This window comes from Rhineura floridana, chromosome 4 (genome assembly GCF_030035675.1).
Source record: "Rhineura floridana isolate rRhiFlo1 chromosome 4, rRhiFlo1.hap2, whole genome shotgun sequence".
Taxonomy (NCBI): Eukaryota; Metazoa; Chordata; class Lepidosauria; order Squamata; family Rhineuridae; genus Rhineura; species Rhineura floridana.
The window spans coordinates 58523488-58539021 of NC_084483.1; the positions used below are offsets into that span (position 1 = coordinate 58523488).

General features: G+C 47.1%; 1 protein-coding gene across 3 annotated transcripts in view; it reads left to right on the forward strand.

Moving 5' to 3' along the window:
* The window catches only part of FAM135A (family with sequence similarity 135 member A), a 107257-nt gene that overhangs the window by 45782 nt on the left and 45941 nt on the right, over positions 1 to 15534 (forward strand). The window contains exon 1 of one of the 3 annotated variants that reach the window (XM_061623086.1): positions 12518 to 13044. The exons of the other annotated variants lie outside the window; for them this stretch is intronic. The gene's annotated coding sequence lies outside the window, so the exon portion shown is untranslated. Of the gene's footprint in view, positions 1 to 12517; positions 13045 to 15534 lie in introns of those variants that run through there. 3 annotated transcript variants of the gene reach the window in all.

Sequence of the window (15534 nt, forward strand, 5' to 3'; positions counted from 1 at the left end):
ATTCATCCTTTCTCTCAGCAGGCATCCACAGTCTATATAAAATCCCATTCTCACACACAACTTGATTCCTCAGTTTGTCAGTGAAAGGAATCTGTTGGGTCAGAGCTTGTTCCTTTATCTGCTTCAGACTTATATCTTGATGCAGCTCTTCCCTGAATTGCTCTGCTTCTTCCCCAGAGACCACTTGATACAGTTTGTCTTCTTCAGCAGGCCTGCTAGTGGTTGCTATGGTGACCTGAGGCTGGTTAACAGATTCCACCCTGTTTGTTTCAGCCCCCCTTAATATGGCTTCTTTTTCTCTGCCAATTTGCTGTCTGGTCACTACATAGATCTTTCCTTGGGCGCCCATTACATCCCTTCCCAGTATTACTGATTCTTGTTGCTGGGCATTAATGCCTACTTTATATCGGCCCTCTCGGCCTCTCCAAGTCATATCCACCAGGGCCACAGGCAAACTTTCTGGTTGACCTCTCACTCCTTGGATAGTCACAGTTTCCTGAGGTAATATTACCTCAGATTTTATTAAATCTGGCCTCAGTAATGTCTGAGCGGCACCAGTATCAAGCAATGCCCAATAATTTGCCCCTTGTACACTCACTTCCTCTCTCAGACTTGAATCAAGGTCTGTTACTTCTGTCCACTTTATCTGGCAGAACTGAACCTTTTTCGCTGTTTCTAAAGCCTTGGGCTCTGTTTTCACTGCCCTTGTCTGAGCAGGATTACTAATGGGGTTGGCAACCTCACATTGAAAACGTAGGTGCCCTGGTCTACCACATTTGTAGCATAATTTCTCCTCACTTTTAGGGTACACAGATCCACTCTGGGGTGTCCTGTGCCCTTCAGATTTTAATGGAGGACTCACTCGCTGTGGAACCACATTCCTTCTGCCAGCACTATATGGTCTGGGTTTAAACTCTCTTGATGTTTTCCCCACCCAGCCAGTTCTATTAGAGGCGAAGTGATCCGCCATCTCTGCGGCCTCCTGCACAGATGTAGGGGAACGGTCTTTGACCAGGAGCCTTATTTCTGGTGGTAACTGATGGTATAATTGATCCAGTATCATGAGGCTTTTCACCTCTTCCACTGACTGAGCTTTGGCACTACTCATCCACTTTCCAAATATATCCATCAACTTTGCTCCCAGTTCCACAAAAGACCTCCCTGTCTGTATCTGGCAATTTCTGAAAAGCTTTCTAAAATAATCAGGCCCCAGTCTGAATCTTTTAAACACTGCTTCTTTGAATTCAGCATAGGTGACGGGCCTGTCTGAGCGGAAATATTGGTATACATCAGCCAATTCCCCTTTAATCAGATTTGATAAATACTGCATGTATTTATCTTCAGGTAGCCCCCACAACTGAGCTGCTTTTTCAAAGGTGCTGAGGTAAATTTGAGGATCTTGACCAGGCTCATAGACAGCAAAGTCCTTTGGAGTAATTTTTATTTTTGCTCCATCTCTGTCTTTCCTTGTCTCCTCAGAGTGAAATTTCTCTCTATCAAATTTTAACTTTTCTACTTGTAATTCAGCATCCAACGCTCGTTGCTTCTCCCTCTCCTCAAACCCCAATCTCATTCTCTCAATTTCCAACTCCCTCTGTTTTTCCTTCTCTGCACCTTCCATCCTCAATCTCTCAGCTTCCAACTCTCGCTGTTTATCTTTTTCCTCAGCCTCAAAGACCCGCTGCTTTTCTTTCTCATCAGCCTCCCATCTTAACTTCTCTCTCAAATACTCTATATAAGTGGGATTGCTTAAATATCCTTCTGGGGTCTCTTCTCTGACAGGTTGTTTTTGCTGGGCAGTTGCAAATCCTATAAGTGCTACCCTCAATTCATCTACCCCTTTACCCTCGTGAGGTAAATTGAATGTTATGCACTTCTCCACCAGCTCCTCTCTTTTCATTTTTATGTATTCAGCCATGGTGTTTTGAGTTCACTCACTCTTTGCCACACACTCTTTGCCAGTCACTCTCACAAGTAATCTTGTTTTGTTATTTCTGTTTGCCACACCACTGTATCTGGATTCTCTGTTGTTCGTATCCCACCGCTACTGACACCACATGTGATGCTCCTTCCCTGGCTCTCCCTGTCAGGTTCGTACCTGCACGTGGCTACTGCCTGTCACTAGGCACCACCAGGGACTCCACCAGTCCAGACCACTCTCTCTTATGGTTTCTCTTCCCGCTCTAGCACAGATCTCAACAGATCCCCCTGCTAGGCAACCACCAGTAACGTCCCAATACTAGTATTCCCAGAGACTCTGAATACTGGTATTGTTATTCTCTTCACCGCTGCCACCATTTGTTAGTTCCCCTTCAGCCTTGGTCATTACCTTACCCTCCCTTCTGGTCTGTGAAACCCCAGCGAAGGATCAGGCCTTTGGTAAACCAAATTAAGTATTTATTAAAGATAACAAAGCTAACAAGATTAACAAGAATTCTTCTTAAGGCACATAAGCATATGGTTTTACTCAATACTAATCTGAACTCCACCCCCCTCCTTCTTCACTCTCTCCTGGCAAACAACTCTCTCAAACCCCACCAAGCAACCCACTTTTTCTCTTTTCCCCCCCCCAGATTCCACTCTCACACTTCCTTTTAAACACTCAGCCAATCATCTCGCATTCTACTGCCCATTCACTCCCCCTCTTTCACTCCACTTACCATGTATCTTCTAAAACAACAACACTTACCATATATACATTAATATAGGAACATCACAGTCCCCCCACACACACCTTCCCGGTAACCCCTCCTAACAATTCTATGCCTCTTGCTACCATACTTTATAGAAACTATATTTCTATAAGATTAATTATGATAAATGCAAAAATTCCTCTCAGAATGACTCCCATGGTAGCCACAGGAGAAACGTCGTGTGCTGACTTAAGCAGGAAGACTGTGTTCTTCGTTGTGAACCCACAGTTAAGAGTGGTAGAGTACCAACAATCTGAATGCAATGCCTGACAACATGTACATGTGACCACTCAGCACCAGCGAAAACAATTGAAAGTTAGTATTGGTCACCTTCACTGAAATGAGAAAAAGCCTCAGTCTGTTTCTGGAGGCCAGTATTGCATTTCCATTGTTGCAGAAAATGTGAACTCTAAAACACTGGATGACAGTATCAGCTGTAATATTAACAATTTAAGTACAAAGAATGTACCATAGAAAGAAATTGGGTCATAATGGTAGACATCCTGTGAAACTTTTTGTATGTTTTGCTTTCTTCTAATACTACTACTGAAGACTGAAGAAATGCCTTAAACTTTTACTGACAATGTGTATAATTCGAGGGTCACCAACCTGAGCTTTCATTAAAAGAAAAAAGTCTCTAGCACTCCTAAAAAAAAAAAGTTGTGCAGCAAAATATACAGGCACCCTTCTGAGAGATTGTTGTGAAATGAACACTTATTAGTGTTTTTAGCCAATGGGTGAAGCCAGTTATATTCTGCAAAGACTGCTACACAATAAGTGTGGTTGAATGTTAAAGAATCCCCATTCCCCCAAAAGGCAAATGTGAAAACTTTGCAAAGAGGCTTAGGTATGTCTCTTGCTTTGCAGGAGCTAAAGATCAGGGACTCATTAAGAATTCACGGTATAGTTAACAGTACAAGGGTATACATATTGACTCAGAAGTAAGTCTTTTTGTGCTTAATGGGGGCTTACTTCCAACTAAGTGGGTATCAGATGGCAGCATAGGCTTTGGTTTAGGGTTGGCATTGGGGGGAAAATGGAGTTCTTGTGCCTTTAACAGAAGTTCTTTGTATCTGCCTGTATGGCAGGCAAACGTTCAATAGGTCAAGACTTCTCTAATATTAAGATACAATTATGGGAAAACTTCACCATGACTACTCTCTAATTTTGTGTTATGCCATGCCCCTGTGGTAATTTTGTGACTGGTATCCCCAACACTCTCATATTTGAAATGTGCCCTCTGATCTGCCAGGGTTAGAGGTTCTTTTAGGATTCAGACAAGGCAATGAGAGGAAAAGGCCGTTAGAGACACTCAAGTCCCTTTAATTGCCAGGAACTTTGCTATGGCAATACAGCAATACTCCAGTACATAGTGCTGACTCATGCTTACGTATCTCAATGATTATCCATCACACCTGTGTTTTGGCTATATTCTATTAGACTTGATAGACTACTTAATGGACACGCATTCTCAACGTCATATGCATTAATCACAAGTGTGCTGTTACATTCCACAACTGGTACACCTGATTATTTTATCTGATATACCTGGCTGTCCTGTACTCCTTAGACTTTCTCTTAGTAACCATGAGAACATTTAGGCATGAAGGACACCTGAAAGAGAAATAGGCACTGAAGAGAACAATTGTATTACATCACTCTGACTCCTCAAAATTATAATGGGTCTTCGCCGGTGGGGGGGGGGTTCCCACTACATTCTTTGGTCCAACAAGGTTGGCGACCCTCGGTATAATGTATTTGCTTATTGCTGAAAGTCCACAAAACTCTGTTTTTGTTGTTTGGGTACTTTATAATTTTCTTCAGGTAGCATGCCATCAGGTGGGTAGGAGTGCCGCCTGGTGTCCAAAGGCAGGAATGCACAGGAGTCAAGACTTCAGCTGCTCCTTCCGGTCTTCACTCCAGTCCATTCCTGCCTTTGTGCTAGGGGGATCCTTTCAGACTTAGCTCTCCTTTTAAAGTGATCTTCTCCTGAGGCTTGCTACTGCAGCCTCTTTTTGACCTTCTTGACCAGCTAGGGAGTTTGCTCCCGTGGCCCTGCAGCTCTGGGCTCCAGCTGCCTTTTGTCTCCTTACCTTGCAGCCTTGCCCCCCCCCCACCTGGAGCCTGTGGTCTTCCTTATCCCTGCTACCCCTTGGAGCTCACAGCTGTGGCTATGGCCCTTCTCTGACCCCAAAGCTCCTCTCAGCTGCTTTTCCTCCCGGCCGCTGCTTTGGAGTTCTCTCCAGGTCTCCCTTCTTCCGCCCTGCCTGCCCCTTGGAGCTTGCAGCTGTGGCTCTACTCCTGTGCTCACACCTCCAGAACAGCAACGGTGCCAGCACGGCGCTGTGGTTTGCCCTAGCTGCTGCCGCATGTCTCCAGCGGTGCTGCACCACTCCCAGCACTTTGGCCTGGCTCTTCTTCTGATCCCCACCACTAAATATCTCTGAAAGTTTGCAGCTGTGGCTTCTGCAGCTCCGCAGCCTGCGCCTTCTCCTGGCTGGAAAGAGCAGGCTTCCCTCCACTCCTGCCTTGTTTGTCGGCACTCCTATTTTTGTTTGCTGTTTTGCCCGCCATTTTTCCTCCATCTGCCATTTTAGTTTGCCGTTTCCCCCCACATTTTTTCTTCTCCAGTCTTACCAGTGTCTGTCTGTTCCTGGTCTCTCCTCTCCTCTTCCCTGTCTTCTTCCCTGTCTCAGACAAAGGAAGAAGCGCGGGAAAAGAGAAAGCAGAGAAGAAAGGAAGTAATGAACAAATTTAAAAAGAAGGAATATAAAAAGGACTTGACTGCATTTTAAGGTCATTCTGCAACCCTCTACCATGAGCATGTTACTACTGGCCTCCTTCAGTCCACCCCACCCCCCTATCTGTGCGTGTGTTGATTGGTTCTCCACCACATCCCGCAGTCTGTGCATGTGTGATTGGACTTGACTATACTATTGCCTGGTACCACTGCCCTCTACGGTGCGCATATTTACCATGGCTGGGCTGTCTTCCACTGCGTCTATGGACATGACTGCTGAGCCACAACTGCATATCCATGATATACAACAGCAAACATCTCTGCAGCCATTGACATCACGGCCCGTGTCTAAAGCCAAGTCGTCTAACCATAGAGCTTCCAAGCACATTCCTTTCAAATATACTAAGAAGTCACTTCTCTCTGCTAAGCAGAAGGCTAACAGATGAGCTCACTATGTCAGTGTTCCTACATCACGTGGTGTTTCCACAGAGGGACGGCAAAGGCTGGAGGCCCTTTTCCATTCATCTGCTGAGTCTTCGGAGGAAGAATTTGAGGGTTTTCCAGACCAGCCTCCAATGGTACCGCTTCGCCAGGGAGTCCCTCATGCACAGCTTCTGAACCCTGAGCCTATACCCTCGTCTAAGCAACCTGGGTCACCCCAGGTGGGGCCGTCTACCATCTTGGATCAACCCCAGTTGTCCTCTGTTCCACTGGCAATCGTGGATCCTCTCATAACTTTTGCCCCCTGTGCAGGGCCTTCTTCTGAATCAGGCCTTCTTAGCTCAATTCAGAGACACTGTGCTGGGATCAATCTAATCTGAACTGCAAAGGCCTGCCCTTGTCTCTATGCATCAGACTCAACTTTCACCCTCAGTTGAGGAACATCCGGAGCAATGACGGGAGTCATCTCCTAACCCTTTTGATTTCTCCAGAGGAAGGGTGCTATATACTTTAGAGACTGAAGCTGATCCACACGATTCTTTCATCACTCCCAAGGGGAATGAGGCTGAGTGGAGCAGGGATTTGGAAGGAGAAGAGGATTGCTTGCGCTGTTTGTTTCAGTTTTCGGACTGTTGTCTTATTTTACAAGTCCCTAGTCACATTGGGCCTTGACATGCTGCAGTCTGAACCCTCATCTGCCCGGTCAAAGGGGCTAAGGTGTTGAAAGCTCCCAAGTTTTCAGTCCATTCCTTCCCAGTTCCTGACCTTTTTGACAGGATGGCGAAGGGAGAATGGGGTCATCCTTTTCATGCATGCTTTCACTAACAAATTATATTTGTTATATCCCAATTTGCAGCTGAAGTCTTGACTCCTGTGCATCCCTGCCTTTGGACGCCAGGCGGCATTACTACCCACCTGATGGCATGATACCTAGGAAAACCACCTTTCAGGTGAGACCAATAGTCAGTTCTGTAGAAGCTTCCAAAATTATATAAGCCCTTCCTATGAGGAGGGACATCTCCTTTTTTTTTCTTAGAACATCCAGATCCTCTGTGCATATCTTAAGGATTTGTCTAATGCACAAACTGGTGAGTCCCTACGTTTTATAAGAAAACAGGACAGTTGATGCTTCCTTGTCAGAGTTTATGTGTAACCACTGAAGACTCTGGATCAAGACCAGTAAAGAAATCTTTAGCATGCTGTCTTAAGTATTCTTATAATACCTCTATTTGGGTAGAAGAATGGCTTGTGGTTATGGCTATCTGTATAGCTTTTTGGCTGCTATGTCTTGAGAGAGATTTCTTCTGATCTGTGCACACTGTATTTGGTACAAAGTTGAACAAAAGCAGATACCGATTCATTAACATGTGATACTTCAATTTAGTCTCTCCATCAAATCTTAGAATAGGTTTGGAAAATATGGTATTCATTGATGTGTATATATTATAAATTAACAGTAAGCTACAAAAGAGCAAAATAGGGATCAGTTGAGTATGATTTCATTACAGAAGAACTATTAAATACTGTGCACGTGTTTTCCATAGGAGGTGGGCCATCACTGTGGGAAATAGTTCCACCTATCGTGCGAAGGCAAGAATGTTTTTGAAGTCAAGACTAGGGACGTCATGCCCCTCCCACTCCCCAGTTCATTCTTGCCTTCGTACGAACAAGATTGGAATTTCACGTAGCATTTAGCTAAGTCTCGTATTTGTTTGTCTATTTCTCTTTAAAACCTTTTTTCCGTTTTTTGTGTCTAGCCTACTGAGGATCCCCTCAGAGACCGCGGCTGCGGCTCTCTTCCCCCTTTCCTCAGGGCTATTTAATTTCTTTTATTTCCTTGACTGGGGGCTCCCTCTGAGACCGCGGCTGCGGCTCTCTTTGTTTTGGCAGTTTCAAGCCCCCTCCCCCCCCCCGGCTCTGTCGTATCCGTAGCCAGGGGGCTCCCTCAGTGACCGCGGCTGCGGTTCTCTTTTTGATTGCTTTTGATCGCTTGTGAGGGAAGGGGAATCCCCCTCCCTCCCCCCCCGATCGTTGCCGCGGCTGCGGCTGATCCGATCTCAGCGGGAGCTTGCAGCTGCGGCTCCCGCCGTTACTCCTTTACCGCAGATCGCCCTCGCTACGTGGCTTAAATCCCACTGCGAAGGGCTTTACAGACCGCGACGGCGGCTCTCTCTGCGGCGGCTGCCGTTTTTTCCTCTACCTGCTTCTTCCAGAGTTTTTCCAGAGCCGATACTGCGGCTTTCGGCGAGTCCGTGCTGGGCAGCCCTTCCCCCAGTTCGCTTCCGACGGCCGCCATTGCTCCTTCTCCCTCAGCCCCCTTTTGATCGTTTTTTCCCGCCCGTTTTTCCGGGCGCCATTTTTTGAAATTCAAAATTCCCGCCTTTTTTGTTACCATTTATTAAGCATCGGATACCTCCCCTGCAGGCTATCTATCTGTATGTTTGTGTATATGTGCTGCTGACAAACTTACACAAGGCTGATTTACACACATTTTTACTGTGGCTGTAATCCTTGTGGCTGAATTATATTATCAAGGCTGGAGCTCCAATCCTAATGGGCTGGATTGTATTATCAAGGCTGGAGCTTTAATCCTAGTGGCTGGATTACATTATCAAGGCTGGAGCTTTAATATCAGTGGCTGACTTGTATTAAATCTGATTTACATTGTATATCCTGCCCCCTCTGGGGCCGTGAACAAGCCAAAAACCCAGCCTACAGCACTAATCTGAGTGTGCCAACTCTAAAACAGCCTATATTATATTAACGTTGATACCTCAGTGCATTCTGCCCCCTCTGTGGCAGTGCATTTCGCCATCTGCCAGTGTATCCTACCCCCTCCGTGGTAGTACGCTGTGCCAGTTCGGGTCTTTACATCCTGCCCCCTCCGTGGCAGTGTACTGCACCCAGGTTTATATAAGATGGCAGAACAGCCAGGCATGTCACCATCAACACACATGGTGCCAGATCAGCCAGACATGCCACAATCAGCCAAGCCACAACATCCTAACACGTCTAAGACCAGACATTCCAAAGCACTGGCTAAGACAAAACATCTTGCCAGCCATAGTAAACCAAAGCGCCCTCGTTATGTCTCTGTGCCAACCAACGCCACAGCACAGACACACATAAGTGACATTTTCCATTCTCCTACTACTGCCTCTGACGAGGAAGAGTTTGTTGGCTTTCCCACTCACTGTTCGCCTAACGAACCTACCTCTGGTTTACCGCCTCAAACTTCTGTTCCATTAGTTCACCAGGCACATACATCTCCCACATCTGGTCTGCAGCTGTCTCCTGATTTCCTCTCCCAACTCCAAGCCATGCTGGCTTTTTTCACGCGAATGCAGTCACTACCACAAGCTCCTGCCATACCCCCACTCAACATGGACCAACGTGCGTTCCATGAAGCTCATCCTTCCTGTTCACCAGATCCCTTTGATGTAGCCAAAGGCAGATGTACGGATGAAGCCTCGTATGCGGAGGAGTCAACTTTCACTGACCATGTTGAAGGAGACGACTGGAGCGACTATTCAGATCATGAGGAGGATACTTCGTATCGCTTGTTCGATACCTCAGATTATCAACCGCTAGCACATAGGGTACTTCATACCCTTGGTCTCCAGACTGCGCCTTCAACTTCATCCGCCCCAGCTATCAAAGGGGCCAAGGTCCTCAAATCCCCTGCACCTACTGAACACTACATCCCGGTGCCGGACCCAATTGCCAAATTAGCCTCCGAAGAATGGGCTCGTCCACTCAAAGCCCGACGCTTCAAGAACCTGGCTGACAGATTGTACGCCCTAGCCCCAGACTTTGCCACCAAGTTAGATGTCCCTGGCATAGATGAACCAATCGCTCGTCTCGTTTCAAGATCTCTTTTGCCCAGGGAAGGGGAATCCCACCTAAAAGATACTACTGAGCGACGAATAGACTTCGCCCTCCGCAAGAATCACGAGGCCACTGCCTTAGCCATGCGTGCCTCCGCTTCAGCCTCCATATTCTCCAGAGCCTCTATGATGTGGATGGATGACCTTCTAGAGGATGCTAACCCTGATCCTGTCGCCTTCAGAAGAGCACTATCGAAATTACGTAAGACAGCAGCTTTTGTGGCCGATGCCACTTTGGATGCCACTCAATTAGGGGCACGAGCCATGACGACTCAAATAGTCGCTCGTCGCACCCTCTGGCTTCGCCACTGGCAAGCTGATTCGGCGGCCAGACTGAACCTGTCCAAGGCTCCTTACTCCGGATCTCTACTCTTCGGCGAGGAAGCTCTAAAGGCAGTTCTGGTTGATCCAAAAGACGCCCAAAAACCGGTTCTGGCCACAGTCAAGAACATCGACCACAGGCCCTTCAGGCGATTTCCCTCCTTTCGTTCTAACCAGTCCTTTCGAGGAACGCGGCCAGGAGGACGATGCCGCGACTTCAGACCCTATGACTCCAACGCATTCAGGGGCTCCTGGAACTGACGCTTCCAGGGCAGAGGTCAGTACCAAGGGCGCAGGGGCAACTCATTGTCCTCATATAGGGGAGGCCCTCGCCTACACAAGTAGTATTAACGTCCTTCCCATAGGTGGCAGATTACTTAATTTTGGAGATCGATGGCTGCGCCTTACTACGGTCTCCTGGATCAGGGACCTTTTCACTTACGGCTATACCATAGAGTTCTGGGCAACCCCATCAGACAGATTCCATCCGTCTCCTTGCCCAAGGGCACCAGCCAGTCACAACATCATGCAGACAGCTATACATCACCTCTTGGACATAGCGGCAATAGAGCCAGTTCCCACAACTGAGAGGTCGGAAGGGGTGTACTCCCTCCTATTTGCTGTGCCAAAACGAGATTTATCTTGGAGGGCGGTATTGGACCTCAAGTTTGTCAACCGTTTTGTAACATACCGCAGGTTCAAAATGGAATCATTCCATTACCGAGAGTCTGCATGAAGGAGACTTCCTGGCTTCTATCGACCTTAAGGAAGCGTATCTCCATGTGCCCATTTGCATAGCCCACAGAAAGTTTCTTTGGTTTGCCTTTGGCCACCAACATTTTCAATATAGAGCGATGCCATTTGGCCTCTCCTCTGCTCCAAGAGTATTTACCAAGGTGCTACTCATCCTAGTGGCTTACCTTCGGACCCAAGGGGTTCATATCTACCCATATTTGGATGATCTGCTGATACGGTCCAAGTCTGAAGAGCTGGCTCATCATCATTTAATGATCACCCTCAATGTTTTGCAGACCTACGTCTGGCTTGTCAACTTCGACAAAAGCCATCTCCAACCAACCCAACGCCTACTACACCTTGGGGCAATGTTGGACACGCTGCAGGCAATGGTCTTCCTGGCTCCAGATCGCATCACTGCCATCACAAGCATCGCAAGGTCCCTGATGCAACAAACATCCGCAGACGTCATGCTTCTCGCCAGAGCGCTCGGGATGTTTATCTCCACAATCCACATTGTGCCCTGGGCTCGAGCCCACACTCGGCCCCTTCAGTGGACTCTGTTGCCTTTTCAAAAAGACATTGCCAGCTCCAACCATCGCAAAGTTCGTTTGAGCCCCGCTCTGCGCCTCTCCTTCCGCTGGTGGACCAAGGTTCAACATCTCTCCAAGGGCATGTCGTTCAGAGAACCCCGCAGAACCGTCGTGACCACAGACGCCAGCCTCATAGGTTGGGGAGCCCACTGCAACTCCCAGTACGTTCAGGGGGTTTGGCCCAACGCAGAGCAATCTCGAAGCATCAACTGGCTGGAACTAAAGGCTGTCCACTTGGCTCTATGTCATTTTCAGTCTCTGTTCCCTTTGCATCATGTGCTCATTCGAACAGACAACACGTGTGTAAAATCACATTTGAACAGACAGGGGGGCACCAGGTCTCGTCCTCTGCAGGACTTAGCCTCCCTCATCTTTGTCTGGGCAGAACAACATCTACAATCCCTGAAAGCAGAGCACCTCAGAGGGATTTGGAATGTGACAGCAGACTGGCTCAGCAGACAACAGGCCTTCCCGGGAGAATGGAAACTTCATCCAGCCATTTTCCATCGTCTCCAGTGTCGGTTCGGCGCCCTCTCAGTCGACCTGTTTGCTTCCAGTCACAATTGCCAGCTTCCAAGGTACTTTGCCCGATACCTGGACTCAACAGCAGAAGCAGTGGATGCTCTGACAACACCGTGGCCAGACGGTCTATTGTACGCCTTTCCTCCCATACCATTGTTAGCCAAAACCTTGAGGAAGGCGCGAACCGAAAGGGCACAGCTAGTTCTGATAGCACCATTTTGGCCACGCCGTCCGTGGTTCTCAGATCTTCTGGCAATGTCAATGATGGATCCTTGGACACTTCCAGTAACGCCAGACCTCCTATCCCAGGGCCCAGTACTGCACCAGGACCCTACTTGGCTCAATCTAACAGCGTTTGAATGGAGACACTTGAGGTCAGCTGGACTGTCTGACGCTGTGATTGATATTATTTTGGCCTCGAGAAGACCATCTACCACTCGCATTTATCAACATACCTGGGTGGCTTTCTCCAAGTGGTGTCAGTCCCACCACCACGATCCATCCCAGGCCAATGTGCACCAGGTGCTCCAATTTCTCCATAGTGGCTTTATGATGGGACTTCGACCCAACACTCTACGTTGACATGCGTCTACTCTGTCATCCATTCTCTCAGTGTCCTCTCCTGGAGATCATATCTCCTCACATCCGTTCATCAAACGTTTTTTGAGGGGAGTCGCCCTACGCTCTCCGGCTGTTGTCCATCGGTTCCCCTCATGGAGTTTGCCGAAAGTTCTGCAGGCTTTGCAACGCCCTCCGTTTGAACCCATCAGGACTGTGCCCCTACGTATACTGTCCTTCAAGGTCCTGTTTCTGATCGCAATCACATCTGCCAGACGCGTTTCGGAGTTGGGCGCATTGTCTTCTGCTAGACACCTCTGCGTCTTCCATAAGGACTCTGTTGTGCTGAAGACTGACCCTTCCTTTCGTCCCAAGGTCGATTCAGTTTTTCATTGCAACCAGGACACTGTTTTGCCTTCCTTTTGCCCGAATCCTACCCATCCTCTCGAGAAGGCTTGGCATTCGTTGGATGTCCGGAGGGCTCTCAAGACCTACCTGTCTAGGACCCAAGAGATTCGACGAACGGAGTCTCTGTTTGTATCCTTTCATCCAAGGTCTGTGGGGCATAAAGTATCCAATCCTACCTTATCCCGTTGGTTAAGGGCATGCATTACTTTAGCATATGAGTCCCTGAAGCTGTCAGTTCCAGCTAGTATAACGGCTCATTCTACCAGGTCAGCTGCCACCTCGGCTGCTTTTGCCACTAATGCTCCTGTTGCCGATATTTGTAGGGCTGCAGTCTGGTCTACCCCACACTCGTTTATAAGGCATTATAAAATTGATCGTTATGCCTCTGCTGATGCATCTTTTGGCAGACGAGTGTTGCAACAGGTTCTTAATGAGGATTAACATGTGGGTGGTCCCTCCCTATATGGGTTGCTTTGGTACATCCCACAGTGATGGCCCACTTCCTATGGAAAATGTACCATTGGTCTCACCTGAAAGGTGATTTTCATAGGAGGGGGCCATCACGACCCTCCCAGTTGGAGGATGACTAGACATTTTATCAATGGGTTACATGTTATTGTTACGCTATTATATTTAAATGTAAGAGTGAAGTCAAGACTTTTAGCTCTGTTATGTTATGTAGTTATGTTAGAGTCATGTTGTTATGCATGTGACTATTATGTTATTTTCCTGGCGGGCCTGTTGGCCTTGTTCTTGTATTTTTAGATATCTCTCTTTAGACTCGCTACGAATGAACTGGAGAGTGGGAGGGGCATGACGTCCCTAGTCTTGACTTCAAAAACATTCTTGCCTTCGCACGATAGGTGGAACTATTTCCCACAGTGATGGCCCCCTCCTATGAAAATCACCTTTCAGGTGAGACCAATGGTACATTTAATATTACAGTATCATACGGTATCATTGGGGTGCTTGCCAAGATACTTGTATGTCTTTGTCCTTCAGGATTTTCATGACAAATAAATGTCCTCAGTTTTTCATGTTTTCAGTGACTTCTTTATAGGGCATACTGTACTACAACAGGAAAAGAGCTGCTGTGGCAGTTAAGGAAAATTAATCCTAAATGTCTAAGGCGCTGTTGGGAAACTGCTGGTCCCAGGCTGAATCAGTCCTGCAGAGCTTTCCAGTCCAGCCCTCAGGATTTCTGAGAATCCACCCTGTTCTCCAAGGCCCTGCTGCTGCTCTCAGTTTCCCTATAGGGTAGACTTTCAGCCTGTCTGTAGTGTTGAACTAGTCTAGACTACCTAATTCTAGTGAATTCACACGATCGAGGGTTCACACAAGTTCCCTTTTAACAATGTGGCCCTACAGAGCTCTACTTGCCAAATGCTGTGCTAACCTTAGTGTGCACTGTCTTTAAACATAGGAGATATCCACGGGGGCAGATCAAAAGAGGAAAACCCCAGTGAAGTTTCTCTTAGGACTAGGGATATCAGCAAAATAATGGGGTCTTCACAGTGGAATAACAAAATATTTATTTCATATACACTTCACTCTTAGTTACACAGGTAACATACATTCCTTCCTTAGACAAATTCATGGAAGACAGGGCTATCAATGGCTACTAGCCATGATGGCTGTGCTCTGCCACCCTAGTCAGAGGCAGCATGCTTCTGAAAACCAGTTGTCAGAAGCCTCAGGAGGGGAGAGTGTTCTTGCACTCAGGTCCTGCTTGCAGGCTTCACCCAGGCACCTGGTTGGCCACTGTAAGAACGGGATGCTGGACTAGATGGGCCACTGGCCTGATCCAGCAGCCTCTTCTTATGTTCTTATGCACTAGCCAGTAAAGAGTTAAATTCTCAAGATAAAGTAATATAATAGATTATGTCAGGTCATTACACAAAGCCTGGTTAATTAAACATCTGTTAGCATTATTTCAGCTTTAAAGGATAATGCTGTGTAATGATATAGTCATATAAGTCCAGACATCCTGTATCCAAAACTGGAAAAGAATGAATAATTCCTCATCTACAAAGTTCCAAGGCAAAGCAAGCCTTGAAATTTCCAGCAGCAATTGTCAGATGAGGAACCCAAAGGATTGGCCAATTGAATACTGAGGGACCAAGTCCCAAAAGGCCGGTAAATTAGGGGTCTTGACACACACCTTGTATAGGATAAAGGAAGGACAAATGACAAGATATGACATGGTACGAAGAACAAATGACACTGTACCCTGGGAATCTCACACTTACCTGTCTGGTCATCTCTAAATTTCCATGGAGATACCTCATTCTAGTATTAGAGGGGTCAATCAAGCTTCAATCGGGAACAGGAACAGTCATAAAGGAACTGAAGCAGGAAAAGCCATATATGGGCTGTGAGCCTTATCTTGTTTATTTTACATTTTCAGAGCTTGGCCGCCTTCCCAGAATTGAATAAAATAACTGTACAGTTAAACTGGAGGAAGGGAGGGAAATGGACAAAGTGGCTTCTTTAAACTCTGAGGCTTTTCTTACAACATGTAGAACGCGTATGGAAAAATCTATCTCTAACCAGTATTCTGTAAAGACAGCTGGCCCCTAACAGTGTCATCCTGCTGTTTGGTTGCTGTGGGCTCTCACTTGCCTCTCAGGACTGCC